Here is a 16,174-nt window from a genome sequence, read left to right as displayed (position 1 = left end):
AACGGAGGTCGCACTATTTGCAGGCGACACAAATTGTGGCCGAGTGGTGGACACTGTAGATGATAGCTCTAATCTGCAAAATGATACCGACGGACTGGTGGAGTCGGAGATAAATTGGGCGATAGAATTTAACGCAAAGAAGTGGAAGGTCATGCACTTAGAGAGGTCAAACTGTTATAGGGAGTACAAAACAAATGGGAATGTACCAAGAGGGGTAGATCAAGTGAGAAATCTTGACGTACAAGTGAAATGGTCCCGAAATGGAACAGCTCAAGTAGACAAGGGTGTCAAGAAAATGCTCTCATTGGCACACGTATCGAAAATAAAGGTGAAGATATAATGTTGGAAGTGCATAAAACACTGGTGAGGCCCCACCTGGAGTAATATGTGAAGTCCTGATCGCCACATTACAGAGGTGACGTTATTGTGCCGGAGAAGGTGCAATAATGTTGGCAGGGCAAGAAAAATGCAGCAACGAGGAGAGACTGGATGAATTGGGTTTATTTTCTCCAGGATCAAAGAAGGCTGAGCGGGTGATAATTGAGGTGTACAACATTGTGAGGGGAAGGGACAGAGCAGATATGATAACATTGTTTCCATTGATGCAAAATTCTAGAACGAAGGGACCCTTTTCAAGGGAGGTAGTATGAAATGAAATTAATGAAAATCACTTATTGCCAAAAGTAGGCTTCAATTTTGTTACTGTGAAAAGGCCCTAGTCGCCACATTCCGGCGCCTGTTTTGGGGTGGCTGGTACGGGAATTGAACGGTGCTGCTGGCCTGCCTTCGTCTGCTTTAAAAGCCAGCTATTTAGCCCAGTGAGCAAAAACAGCCCCAGTAGCACCAGTAGTAAACCAATAGAAGGAATAGAGGGAAAGCACGGAAAAATGTTTATGCAGAGATTTTGAGTGGGTCTAAAATTCTCTGCCTTAATTGGTGGTGGAGAATCTGGATCTGCACCTTAAGTGCTCTAAGTTACAGGGCTATGGATCTGGTGCAGAAATATGGGATTAGAGAGGGCATGCCAGTGTCCTTAAGCTGGCATGGACTCCATGGGTTGAAAAACCTCCTGTACTGTAACATTTCTATGAAACTATGACCTCAGAAGCACAGTGCTGATGAAATATCAGAGAGTGGGAACGAAGAGATACACAAATGATAAACACTGGAAGAAAAATTGATGAGAGGGACAGTTAGGCAGGGGAGTAAGACGAATGTGGAAAGAAGGATGCAGGGAGAAAATGTGATACAGGTGGAGTAAGAGCGAGGGACAGAGAGAGTGAAAGAGAACGAGAGAAAAGTGGAGAGCGAGAAAGATAGAAAGAGGAAGATAGAAACATAAAAAGGAAGACAAATAGAACAAAGACTGAGGAAGTGACAGAGTAGTAATGAGTCATTGAGAGAAAAAGACAAAAAGTGAGAGAGTGAGACACCGAGTGAGAGATCGAGTGAAATAGGAAGTGAGAAACGGATACATAAAGGGGTAGAGGGGGACCGTAAAAGATGTAATCAGAGCGGTAGAACATAGAACATTACAGTGCAGTACTGGCCCTTCGGCCCTCGATGTTGCGCTGACCTGTGAAACCATCTGAAGCCTATCTGACCTACATTATTCCATTTTCATCCATATGCCTATCCAGTCACCACTTCAATGCCCTTAAGGTTGGCGAGTCTACTACTGTTGCAGGCAGGGCGTTCCACACTCGTACTACTCTCTGAGTAAAGAAACCGCCTCTGATATCTGTCCTATATCTATCACCCCTCAATTTAAAGCTATATCCCCTCGTCTTGTTCATCACCATCCGAGAAAAAAAGACTCTCACTGTCCACCCTATCTAACCCTCTGAATATATTATATGTCTCTATTAAGTCACCTCTCAGCCTTCTCCTCTCTAACGAAAACAACCTCGTCCCTGAGCTTTCCTCGTAAGACCTTCGCACCATACCAGACAACATCCTAGTAAATCTCCTCTGAAACCTTTCCAAAGCTTCCACATCCTTCCTATAATGTGGTGACCAGAACTGCACGCAGTACTCCAAAAGCGGCCGCACCAGAGTATGTACAGCTGCAGCATGACCTTGTGGCTCTGAAACTCAATCTCCCTACTGATAAAAGCTAGCACACCATATGCCTTCTTAACAGCCCTATTAACCTGGGTGGCAACTTTCAGGGATTTATATAACTGGATGCCGAGACCTCTCTGTTCATCTACACTACCAAGAATCTTGCCATTAGCCCAGTACTCTGCATTCCTGTTACTCCTTCCAATGTAAACCACCTCACACTTTTCCGCATTAAACTCCATCTGTCACCTCTCAGCCCAGGTCTGCAGCTTACCTATGTCTCTCTGTATCCTATAACATCCTTCAGCACTATCCACAACTCCACCGACCTTCGTTTCATCTGCAAATTTACTAACCCATCCTTCTACACCCTCTTCCAGGTCATTTATAAAAATGACAAACAGCAGTGGCCCCAAAACAGATCCTTGCGGTACACCACTAATAACTGAACTCCAGGATGAATATTTGCCATCAACCACCACCCTCTGTCTTCTTTTAGCTAGCCAATTACTGATCCAAACCACTGATCATGCCAAAAAAGAGAAAGTAGGAAAATGGTAGAGGGAGAGAGAGAAGGAACATACGAATTACACAATTTGGACGGTACAGAAGGCAATTTACCCAGCGGGCCTGCATTGGCTCTCCAGATGAGCATTATGACCCAGTATCATCCCCCTCAATTTCCCCACCCATCTCACCTTGTTTTATTCAGATTATCATCTGCTTACCTCTTTAAAACATCGATTAACACTGCCTTCCGCAGATCGTTCAAAGTGTTGAGCGAATTTACATTTACATGTCTTTAATTGCAGCAACAATTAATATTTTGGTGCACAAAAGGATATTTCAACTCCATTTGCCCATCTTGAACATTACTTACATGTCCTTCTTACAGTTAAATAAGGATATCTACAAAGACGTGAGTGAGAAGCTGGCCAGAGTTGATTCGAAAATGAGCCCAGTAGGGAATATAGTGGAACAGCGATGCCAGGAATCTTGGGTGGCTGTTCGGGAGGCACAAAAGAAATTCATCCCATGGAGAAGGAAACATGCAAAGGGGAAGACAGGGCGCCGATAGCTGACGAGGGAGTCAAGGACATAAAATCTCAAGAAAAAGCATATAACGCAGCGAGGATTAGTGGGAAGCCTTTCAAAGCATGCAGAGGACAACTAAAAAAGTAATAAGGGGGGACGAGATCAAATATGAGTGTAGGCCAGCTAGTAATATAACGCAAGATAGTAAGAGTTGTTTTCAATATACAAAATGTAGGAGGGAGGCAAAAATAAACTTTTGACCACTGGAGAATGTGGCTGGGGAAGTAGTAATACTGCAGGAATGGTGTGGGAGGGAGGGCTTCAGGGAATTGGATAATTAAAGCGCATTCTGGGTGGGTGGTACCTGTACAAGCAGGACGGGTTGCATCTGAACCAGAGGGGCACCAATATCGTGAGGGGGTGGGAATTGGTGGGGGGGGGGGGGGGGGAGTGAGGTTTGCTAGTAGTCTCCGGTAGGGTTTAAACTAAATTTGGGAGGGGAATGGGAACCGGATTTGTAGTCCAGCAACTAAGGAAGCAGATATTCAGGACGCCAAAGCACGTAGTGATGCAGTGGAGAAGGTAACACTGACAAAGGAGAGTACTTGCAGGCCAGGAGATGGGTTGAAATGTGTATACTTCAATGCAAGAAGCATCATGAATACGGTGGGTGAACTTAAGGCATGGATCGGTACTTGGGACTACGATGTAGTGGCCATCACATAAACTTGGATAAAAGAGGGGCAGAAATGGTTGTTGGAGGAACCTGGTTATAGGTGTTTCAACAAGGTTAGGGAGGATGGTAAAAGAGGTGGGGGTGGCGTTGTTATTTAGAGATAGTATAACAGCTGGAGACAGGCAGTTCGAGGGGGATATGCATACTGAGCTAATGTGGGTTGAAGTCAGAAATAGGAAAGGAGCAGTCACCTTGTTGGGTGTTTTCTATAGGCCCCCCAATAGCAGCAGAGATGTGGAGGAACAGATTGGGAAACAGATTTTGGAAAAGTGTAGAAGTCACAGGGTAGTAGTCATGGGTGGCATCAAATTCCCAAACATTTAGTGGAAACTCTTTAGATCAAATAGTTTGGATGGGGTTGTGTTTGTGCAGTGTGTCCAGGGAGCTTTTCTAACACGGTATGTACATTGCCCGACCAGAGTGGGGGGGGGGGGGCATATTGGATTTGGTACTTGGTAATGAACCAGGGCAGGTGATATATTTGCTAGTGGCGAAGCATTTTGGAGGTAGTGACCACAATTCTGTGACATTCACTTCAGTAATGGAGAGGGAGAGGTGCGTGCAACAGGGCAAGATTTACAACTGGGGGAAGGGTAAATACAATGCTATCAGACAAGAATTGAAGTGCATAAGTTGGGAACATAGGCTGTCAGGGAAGGACACAAGTGAAATGTGGACCTTGTTCAAGGAACAGGTACTGCGTGTTTTTGATATGTATGTCCCTGTTTGGCAGGGAAGAGATGGTCAAGTGAGGGAACCATGGTTGACACGAGAGGTTGAATGTCTTATTAAGAGGAAGAAGGAGACTTATGTAAGGCTGAGGAAACAATGTTCAGACAGGGCGCTGGAGGGATACAAGATAGCCAGGAGGGAACTGAAGAAAGTGATTCGGAGAGCTAAGAGAGGTCATGACAAATCTTTGGCGGGTAGGATCAAGAAAACACCAAGGCCTTTTACACATATGTGAGAAATATGAGAATGACTAGAGTGAGGGTCGGTCCGCTCAAGGACAGTAGCGGGAGATTGTGTATTGCGAAGAGATATGAGAGGTCTTAAACAAGTATTTTTCTTCAGTATTTATAAACGTGAGGGGCCATATTGATGGAGAGGACAGTGTGGAACGGACTGGTAAGCTCGACGAGATACGTGTTAGGAAGGAAGATGTGTTTGGCATTTTGAAAAACTTGAGGATAGACAGGTCCACCGGGCCTGAATGGATATATCAAAGGATTTTATGGGAAGCAAGAAATGAAATTGCAGAGCCATTGGCAATAATATTTTCGTCCTTGTTGTCAACAGGGGTGGTACCAGAGGCTTATAGAGTGGTGACTGTCATGCATTTATTCAAAAAAGGGAATAGGGATAACCATGCGAATTACAGGCCATTTAGTCTTACTTCGGTGGAAGGCAAAGTAACGGAAAAGGTACTGAGGGATAGGGTTTCTGAGCATCTGGAAAGACACTGCATGATTAGGGATAGTCAGCACGGATTTGTGAGGGGTAGGTCTTGCCTTACAAGTCTTATTGACTTCTTTGAGGAGGTGACCAAGCATGTGGATGAAGGTAAAGCAGTGTATATAGTGTACGTGGATTTTAGTAAAGCATTTGATAAGGTTCCCCATGGTAGGCTTATGCAGAAAGTAAGGAAGAATGGGGATGTGGGAAATGTGGCCAGTTGGATAACGAACTGGTTAACCGATAGAAGACAGAGAGTGGTGGTGGATGGCAAATATTCAGCCTGGAGCCCCGTTACCAGTGGCATATCTCAGGGATCAGTTCTGGGTCCTCTGGTGTTTGTGATTTTGATTAACGACTGGGAGGAAGGGAGTTGAAGGGTAGGTCAGTAAATTTGCAGATGATAGGAAGATTGGTGGTGTTGTGGATAGTGAGGAGGGCTGTTGTCGGATTCAAAGGGACATAGATAGGATGCAGAGCTGGGCTGATAAGTGGCAGATGGAGTTTAACCCTGACAAGTGTGAGGTTGTCCATTTTGGAAGGACAAATATAAATGTGGAATACAGGGTTAACGGTCGGGTTCTTGGCAATGTATTTTTTTTAAATATTTTTTATTAAAGTTTTTACAAAGTATAAATATCACAACAATATTAACAGACCAACTGCGGTAAAAACCCAAGGCCAACACCCACCCAAATTCAAATGCAAATGCAAACAAAACAAAAAACAAAAAAAAGCCCAAACAACAAAAGGGAAAGAGATAACACCCGCGACATCCCACAAACCCATGTATACAGTCCCCCCCCCCCGCCCCGCCCCGCTGCCAGCCTATTTCCCTACCGTTCCGGCAGGTAGTCCAGTAAAGGCTGCCACCGCCTAAAGAACCCTTGTACTGATCCCCTCAGGGCAAATTTCATCTTCTGCAATTTAATGAACACCGCCATATCATTGATCCAGGCCTCGACGCTTGGGGTCCTCGCATCCTTCCATTGGGGCAAGATCATCCGCCGGGCTACTAGGGACGCAAAGGCCTGAACACCGGCCTCTTTCCCCTCCTGCACTCCCGGCTCCACTGCGACCCCAAAAATGGCTAGTCCCCAGCCTGGCTTGACCCTGGATCCCAAAACCCTCGATACCGCCCTTGCTACCCCCTTCGAAAATACCCCCAGCACTGGGCACGCCCAAAACATATGGGCATGGTTCGCTGGGCTGCCCGAGTAGCTAGCACACCTGTCTTCGCCCCTGAAAATACTACTTATCCTCGTCCCAGTCATGTGGGCCCTATGCAGCACCTTGAACTGTATGAGGCTAAGCCTCGCACAGGAAGAGAACGAATTCTATCTCTCCAGGGCATCCACCCGTGTCCCCTCCTCAATCTCCTCACGCACCTCCTCTTCCCATTTACCCTTCAGTTTCTCCACCGACGCCTCGTCTACCTCTTGCATTACATGGCATTTGTCAGAAATGCTCCTTCCTCCAACCCACACCCCCGAGAGAACCCTGTCCCGTACCCTACATGGGGGCAGCAAGGGGAACCCCTCCACCTGCCGCCTGTAAAACGCCCTAACCTGCATGTACCGAAGCATGTTCCCCGAAGGAGCTCAAACTTCTCCTCCTCCAAGCTCGCGAACCTCCGCTCCACAAACAGGTCCCTCAACCTCCTAACCCCTACCCTGTGCCAGCCCAGAAATCCACCATCAATGCTCCCTGGGACAAACTGATGGTTCCCCCGTATCGGGTCCTCCATCGAGCCCCCCACTTAGAACATAGAACATAGAACAGTACAGCACAGAACAGGCCCTTCGGCCCTCGATGTTGTGCCGAACAATGATCACCTTACTTTTTAAACCCACGTAACCCGTATACCCGTAACCCAACAATCCCCCCATTAACCTTACACTACGGGCAATTTAGCATGGCCAATCCACCTAACCCGCACATCTTTGGACTGTGGGAGGAAACCGGAGCACCCGGAGGAAACCCACGCACACACGGGGAGGACGTGCAGACTCCACACAGACAGTGACCCAGCCGGGAATCGAACCTGGGACCCTGGAGCTGTGAAGCATTGATGCTAACCACCATGCTACCGTGAGGCCCACTTCTCCCCTATGCCATCTCCATTCCCCGCAAATTTTGAGGGTAGCTGCCATCACCGGGCTCGTGGTATACATCATTGGAGGGAGTGGCAATGGCGCCGTTACCAGCGCCTCCAGGCTCGTGACCACACAGGACGCCACTTCCATCTCCTTCCATGTTGCCCATTCCCCGTCCATTACCCACTTACGCACCATCGCTGCTTTGGCAGCCCAGTAGTACCCACAGTCGTTGGGCAATGCCGGCACTCCCTCTATCCCTGCCCCGTTCCAAGAACACTCTTCTCACCCTCGGAGTCCCATGCGCCCACACAAATCCTGTAATAGTCCTGTTGACCCTCCTAATAAAAGGCCTTCGGGATAAGGATGGGGAGGCACTGGAACAGGAACCAAAACCTCGGGCGCACCGTCATCTTAACGGAATGCACCCTCCCCGCCAATGACAGGGGTAACATATCCCATCTTTTGAACTCCTCCTCTATCTGCTCCACCAACCTTGTGAGGTTGAGCTTGTGCAGAGCCCCCCAGCTGCCAGCCACCTGGACTCTTAGTTACCTGAAGCACTTCCCTGCCTGCTTCAGTGGGAGTCTACCAATCCCCTCCTCCTGATCGCCCGGGTGCACCACGAACAACTTGCTCTTGCCCAGGTTCAGCTTATACCCAGAGAAGCCCCCAATTAACTAAGAAACCTAATCACCTCCGGCATCCCCCCCCCCCCCCCACCGGGTCTGCCACATACAGCAACAGGTCGTCCGCTAAAGGGACACGATGCTCCTCCCCACCCCGCACCAGGCCCCTCCAGTTCCCTGACTCCCTCAACGCCATGGCCAGGGGCTCAATTGCCAACGTAAAGAGCAAGGGGGACAGGGAACACTCCTATCTCGTCCCCGGTACAGCCGAAAGTACTCCGACCTCCTCCTATTCGTAGCTACGCTCGCCATCGGGGCCTCATAGAGCAACCTCACCCAACGGACAAACCCCTCTCCAAACCCAAACTCTCCAACACCACCCACAGATACTCCCACTCAACCCTATCAAAGGCATTCTCCGCATCTAATGCCACACTATCTCTGCCTCCCCTTCCACAGCCGGCATCATAATAATGTTGAGGAGCCTTCGTACGTTTGTATTCAACTGCCTTCCCTTCGCAAACCCCGTCTGGTCCTCATGAATGAGCCCCGGCACACAATCCTCTATTCTTGTGGCTAGGATCTTTGCCAGCAGCTTGGCGTCTACATTTAGCAGCGAGAGCGGCCTACATGACCCACACTGCAGAGGGTCTTTGTCCCGCTTCAGGATCAAGGGAATCAGCGCCCGTGACATAGTTGGGAGCAAAGCCCCCCCTCCCTTGCCTCGTTAAATGTCCGGACCAACAGGGGGTCGAACAGGTCTGCATACCTTTTATAGAATTCCGCCGGAAACCCATCCGGCCCCGGTGCCTTCCCCTACTGCATGCTCCCAATCCCTTTAACCAACTCCTCCAGCTCGATCGGCGCCCCCAGTCCATCCACCTGCCCCTCCTCCACCCTCGGAAATCGCAGCTTGTCCAAGAAGCGCCCCATTCCTCCGCCCTCCACCGGGGGTTCTGACCGGTACAGATCCCCATAGAATTCCCTGAAGACACCATTAACATCTACCCCCCCCCGCACCACCTTCCCAGCTCTATCCGTCCCTCCCCCAATCTCCCCGGCCGCGTCCCGCTTTCGGAGCTGGTGTGCCAGCGTCCTGCTCGCATTCTCCCCATATTCATGCACTGCCCACCACTGAGCTTTCTGCTTTCCACCACAGCTTCTGACTTCCTGGTAGTCAATAGGTCGAACCTGACCAGAAGGCTATACCTCTCCGCCAGCAATCCCCCCTCCGGAGCCTCCGCATATCTCCTATCCACCCTCACCATCTCCCATATTTGTCTCTCCCTCTCTCTCTGCTCCCCCCTCTCCCTATGGGTTCGGATGGAAATCAACTACCCACTAGTAACCACCTTCAATGCCTCCCAGACCGTCCCCACTCGGACCTCCCCGTTGTCGTTGGCCACAAGGTATCTCTCAATACACCCCCGAACCCTCTAGGCCACTTCCTCATCTGCCAGCAGCCCCACCTCCAAGCGCCAGAGGGGACGTTGGTCCCTCTCCTCCCCCAGCCCCAGCTCCACCCAGTGCGGGGCATGGTCAGAAAAGGCAATGGCAGAGTATACATCATCCTCAACACTCGAAACCAGTCCCCTTCTCAGGAAAAAAATCAATCCTCCATCAATCAATCAATGCACGTGGGAGAAAAACGTGTACTCCCTGGCCCTTGGCCTCGCAATCCTCCAGGGAAACCCCCCCCCCCTCCATCTGGTCCATAAATCCCCTCAACACCTTAGCCATGCTGGCCTCTTACCGCTCCGGGACTTGGATCGATCGAATGGGAATCCAGAAATCCTTCACCTCACTCGTCACCGAGCAGCCTTCCTACTTCGAGCGGTCACCACCCGAGCCCAAGTTCCCCGCCACATAGAGTATGGGTCTGTGGGCGGTGAGGGCACCGACCCCACCTCCACTGCCGATGCTGTGCCTTCGGAGGGACCCTGGAAAACCCCCGGGAACAGATCCGGTATGGAGCCTGGGCTCCCTGGCATCGCCTGCTTGGGTATCGTGAGCGGGAGCCCTCGTCGCCGTCGCCCGCCCACGACCCAAATATATAAGGACACTGGCGGCTGCCACCGACATCCGGCGATGAACAAAAGGAGGTGACCGGGGAGTAAAACCACCGGGCGGAACAAGCCCTTGGGTGTCACGTCTCTGAACGGCACTGGGCCTCCCTGCTCGGGAGAAGACGGAAGCTCGGCCTTGGATGCCTCCCTGGCCTTTTTAACTGGGCTGGGGGTCAGGGTGATCCGCACAAACATTGGAGATACCCAACCCCGCTCGACGCGGGAGGGGTAGCGAGATCCACCACCTCCTCCATCCCGGACAGGCGGCGCTTGCAGAAGGCAGGCTCATCTTCCTGTGGGGACCACCGCTGGAGGATCCGAGGCAGCATCCCCCCTCCGGATCGCCCAGCTACTGGGACTGTGGCGAGTCCGGAACAGCCTCCAGCTCGGGACCGTAGATAGGCTCTCCACCGCCCTCCGGAGCACGTGGTGTTCTCTTCACGAACCTCAGGTTTTTGCGAGGCGATGACAGTATCCCGAGGTGACGCTGCGGCCTCTGAGTTCATTCGAATGGGTCCGGGATCTGTGCTCGTGATGGGGCCAAGGTGGAGCTGGGCCCGAACAGTCTTCCGTTTGGCCGTTTTAGGCTGCCGCGGGTCTAGCGGACGCTCCCCCCCCCCCCCCCACCACCCCAACTCCCAGGGGCCGACTGATGGGCATACGAAGAAGTGGTGGAAGCGAGGATGGCCTTGTCAGCCGCTGCCGCCATGTAGTTCGTGTTGGCAGCGGATGTTCGGGTGAGGCAGTTCAGGAGAATATGTCCACGCCGGCTGCACGCATGGCACCACATGCCATCCGCCGATCAAAAACACTGTGTGGTCCTCTCCTTGGTGGGACACTACAAAACGTCCCTCCGTGACCTCCTGTTGGGTCAGGCGGATAAAAACCTAACGCCGGAAGGAGTATACATGGCGGAGGGAAGGGTCCCGAAGGACGAGCCTCAGTGGCGCCACCCTCGACCTGACCTCCTCCAATAAGTTGAGATGGGGAGGGGGAGCTTGGTGGAGAGGTAGGGCGGGTCGTTGGATAGAACGACAATCTCGGCGGTGGTGTCCAGCGGTTCCACCGCCATGGGTGTCCCGCCCACCGTTAGTCCCCTTTCAGGACATGGTGGACCACCTCCTCGGCCTGCAGGAAAAACACGGTCTTGCTGTACATCCTCGTGGCGGCTACAATGGCCGAGGTACCAACAGCACCGGCCACCGATCGAGTGCAAGCCTCGATGGTCACGGTAAGGTGGGCATAGCATTCAACCCCCAGCTGCCGCGTTAGTCGGCGGAAGGGCGTTGGTGCCGCGGAGGAAGTGGGAGGTCGAGAGGGTGCCGCTCCACCATTGGTTCGTGGCCGCCCTGCCCCCGGAAGAGAGAAGGATGCCCCTAATGTGCTGGCCATGCCCATCCCAGGTACCACCTGGCCGTGTATAAAAATGAAAGGATAGGGGGGTGGATGAGGCACCTTAAGCACAAGTGCCACAAGATTCTTCAGCCCTGGAGGGGCCTAAAACAATGTAACAAGCTGCCCCAGACCGGCCACAGGTGGAGAAAAGGCTGGCGGACGATGCTGTTCAACCCTGTGGAGGCCCGAAAGAGTCGTTTATCTTCACTGCAGCCCCAGGTGGTCCCACTCCCACCTCAGTCAGAGGGGTGGCAGGACAGAAGGCAGGACCTGCAGCTCTGGATGGACCCACTTCCACCTCTGGCAGAGGGGTGGGAGGACAGAGGATAGGCAGCAGGTTCTTCACCCCGGAAGGGGGCACAGCACCAGGCACCAGGTTGTCCCACTCCCAACTCAGACAGTGGGGTGGAACGACAGAAGGCTTGGCCTGCAGCCCCTGATGGTCCATTCCACAGCTCAAGCAGAGGGGTGGGAGAACAGTGGCAGGCAGCAGGGTCTTCACCCCGGGAGGCCCCAGGTGCTCCCACTCCCACCACAGACACAGGGCTGGAAGGACAGAAGGTGTGGCAGGGTAAGGTTGACGTTGGGCAAATGGCAGAAACAATAAGGCAGCTTTGAGCCCCGAGTCCAGGCTGAATCTCTTACTTTGTTTAATTCACGACAAAGGTGCTGTTTGGGTTTAGACCTTTTGTGTAGTCTTACTACTCTAATTTAACAAACAAGGAAATATTTTTGCTAATGTGTTTTTGCCTTTTTTTTTGTTTTTTTGTGGGTTTTTTTGAGAGTTTATGACCTTAACGTTTATCTAAACGTGCAGGATTAGGCCAGCATCCGACACTGACCTGAGGCTGGGTGTGACAACCAAGCAAAACAACATAAAATAACTGACAGATAAAAGCAAAAGAGGTGAGTGTCCCAAAACAACGAGTGTAGCATAACCCAAAAAGAACGAGAAAGGAAACAAGGCTTATCAAAAACCCGTCAAAGTGATGTGTGAAATTCGGGGTAGATGATACAATCCAAACCCTGCGGTGCACACCGAGCATGGAAGGCCATGAATGCGCCCATGGACACCGCATGCTCCCGCTTCAGGGACACCCGGCCGCGAACGAGACGCGGAAGATGGTTCAAACGATGGTGGCACGGCACTACCATGCGCAGCACACTCCGCCCTAGGTCCCCTAGTTCCACAGACAGATACCGCACCACGCCTCGCAGCCTCTTCGAGTGTCATCCAGTCCGCTCCTCCGCCACCCAGCACGTCCCCGATCCTGTTCACCCCGGCATCTGTGCTGTACTGTTCTACGTTCTATGTTCCAAATGTTTGCGTGTTTAGTTTTGTAAAAAAAATAACGTATCCATTGCCCATATTTCTTAAAGGAAAATAAATGAAAAGGTGAAAAATGAAACCATTTTGAAGTTGATGGTGTATTTTTTTTCATGGGGGTGGTGTCATGTGAGCGTACCTTTAAGAAATGTAGGTTTATAAAATAGCTGTAGTGGATGTGCCTTTATGAAATGGGTGCTTATCAGCGATGTCAGAGTGTGGGTGGAACTGGGCTGTCTGTGTGATTTTACTTTCACTTTGGGCTCGTAGCGACAGGTTGTGTTTAGTTTCGTTTTAGATTTGGAGTTCGGATTTCAGTTTAAAATTAAGCCATTCAAGCCCTACATAAAAGCTCGGCAGTAATTCAATTCAGTAGAGTTTTTAAAATAACTAGTAAGATCTCTTTCAAACACTGGTTAAATAGCGAACTTTGAAAATTGAAATCAGTATAAAGAACAGTATAAAGAACAATAAATAAAGTTGTATAACATTAAAGGAAAGAATAATTAAAGTTTTAGAACACGTAAAAGACGCAAATGGCATCATTCCACGTTCTCCGCCCACAATCCGCCCTTAGATTCTGTACAAATTTTAACCACTTCATCAAGCAGTTATCTGTAAAACATATACGGATCTAAGATAGCTAATGTCTATAAACGCAATCAGTGGAAATTGACAAAAACGAAATGAAATACATAAAGTTTTATGATGAAGGAGAATGGAGGATCTTGTTTAGTATATTAATTAAGCGATTGTGAAATTGCTGTCTCTTTGAGAATCTGTAGCCATGAAAGAGGGCTACTAGTTAACTATGATATTTGCGAGCTCTGAGAATGAGTGTGTTTGGTTTGTGAATGTCCATCTCTTTCTGCTAAGGTTTATCTTCTGCGAAGTAAACTTGAGTTTATAATTTGGAAGTTTAGAATAGGACGCAAAAGGATTTTTACCTAGCTAATTTTGGTTAAAGCACGAAAGTGCTTTGTGAGAGTGGTGACATTTGTGTGGCGTCTGACATTGTGATTTAAATAACATAGTTTCAGTGGGTTGGGTATAATTAACACATTTTTCTTCTCAAAATTTATCATTAACATTTATATGGTACATTTGATAGACGAAGAATTTTAATCAGGATACAAATTCACATTTGTGAGAAAAAGAAAATATTAGTTTTATTGCGTTCATTGGAAGTTCGGATAGTTGAAATATCTATGACCAATTCGGTGTTGGATTAGTCCAGGGTTAAAATTTCCCTGACACAACGCATTCATTCTGAGATTGCGGAATGAAGTGTAAAGGACAGATGGGTAAAGAATGTATGTCCATGAACATTTTTCTTGTTTAAACAAAAGGAAAATTATGATAAAATGACGTCTGGTCGAGAACTCTTACTCCCCTTTTCAAACCAACAGATGATTTACACATGCTTCTTCATGCCTAGATTTCGTCTGACTCTCTTGTGGTGACTATGAATTCGATTCAATTTGAATCGGTTTTTGGAGCAGTCGAGGAGCTGGATTCGTTTGCCCCTGTTCACACTCTGAGCTCTGATTTTGGAATTCTGATGCAGTGATTTAAAAAAACAGCTGAATATGTATTATTAATTGGCAATTATAAGTCTGAAGTTTTGAATTGTCAGATATATTCAGATTAGTTAACCCACTCTTCCCCAACCGGAATGAAACCTTTGTGTTTTACTTAACAAGTAGCTGCTAGTGGAACGGGATTTGCAGTAGCTTCAGAAATTTGAGACAGTTGAGTTATAATAAACTGGCTATTTGAACAGTGATAAGCACGCCAGGGTCGGGTTCAAGCACAACATAATCAGGCGCGTAACCACAAGGAAAATAGACATGAAAAGTTTGTAAACTATGTGTATTACTAACCCCGAATAACAGACGTTTTCGGCCCATACAGGAAAATCATTATACGGACAATGACAATCCTGATTATTTTGCTGTCAGTCTGGTCTCAATAAGTTTGAGACGGATTTGTCGGTATCAATTATTGTTCATTTTAACCAGCTAGCTGGGTGACTCACTCTATTGGGAGAGCAGGACCCAACCATGTCTCCTGGATCTTCAACAGCGAGTGAACAAACGGACAAAACATTTCTGTACAGATACATTCAATCAAATTTCACATGCATACGACCAAATAAGGCATCAGTAATTAATGCAAAATTCATCGGCAATCCCTATACACTACGTGACCTGGCCGTATATCCTGATTGGCTCATTTCACATTCCTCAGTCCTGTGCTCACTTCGCATTTTTCAGCCCTTGGGAGGGCCCTTTCGCTCAGCCTTCTGGTCCTAGCAATTCCCACCACCACCACCCCCCTCTCCCCCATCCAAGCCATGCTTTGCCCAGTTCCTTTGTTCCGGCTCCTATACCCGGTTATCCTCTACATTATCCTAACTAATTTCAACCATTTTGTATCACATTCGTTTGTTCAATTCCTCATTCCCTCCTTTTATCATTTCATGATAACCAATTGGTCCAATCCCCAGCTGTGCTCAGGATTCCCCTCTCGCAGAATTATGCTGAAACTGCCCGCACGCAGAGGGGCTGGGGACTGTGGTAGGGACTAGAGTACCGAGAGCGATTTGGCGGCGAAATGGAGGTGACAAAACATTGGTCACTGTGTCATTAAAAAGGAAGAAGTATCCTTGATCCCTATCCAGATGAGCATCTCAATCAGTATATCGGTTGAGCAGGGATCCCCCAATAGCCCAGTTTATCCTGCTTTGGAATGCCCATTCGGCCATCCTTGTATGCGGAGAGCCGGAGTCACAACAGTGATATGAGAGGCATTCGCCCAGCCCCAAAAGAGCTGAATGCCTCCCTTCAATGGGACACAGGTAGTGTTGTAACAGACGCATTGACCAGATGTCAGCGTTACGCGATCAGTACAAGTGGAGAACAGACATGTTATATTCATTTCCCCCTCTACCAGCAAACAGCCGTACCCCTCACTGCTTAAACAATTCTCGTACGACCGGGAGTCTCTATTGGAAGTGAAGTGGTGGGGTATATACGCCCTCCACCGTTGATGCTTCTCATATTGTGAATGGGATTTATTCCGAAGAAGTGGATGGCAACTAGCTGGTCGGGCCGAACCCGGATCGTAAGGAAGAGTAACTTGCTCGGGTGGTGGCTTGGAACGCTGACAGTGAACCACCGTTTTGGGAATTTCCCAATGCGGTGATAGGAAAATAACCGAGACACCGATGTGCAGTTCGGGTAGCAGATAACCCATCCCTGGCCATACATTCAGTGGTAGATTTGGTAGAAGGGATTCATACTACATAGGTTTCCCTCGTTCTCTGTCCTGTGTAGTAAGTACACCTCCTGATAACCTGCGTTCTCGTC

Source organism: Scyliorhinus canicula, chromosome 21, assembly GCF_902713615.1.
Source record: "Scyliorhinus canicula chromosome 21, sScyCan1.1, whole genome shotgun sequence".
Classification (NCBI taxonomy): domain Eukaryota; kingdom Metazoa; phylum Chordata; class Chondrichthyes; order Carcharhiniformes; family Scyliorhinidae; genus Scyliorhinus; species Scyliorhinus canicula.
The sequence above is the reverse complement of the archived record's forward strand: the minus strand, read 5'-3'. Positions refer to the sequence as shown.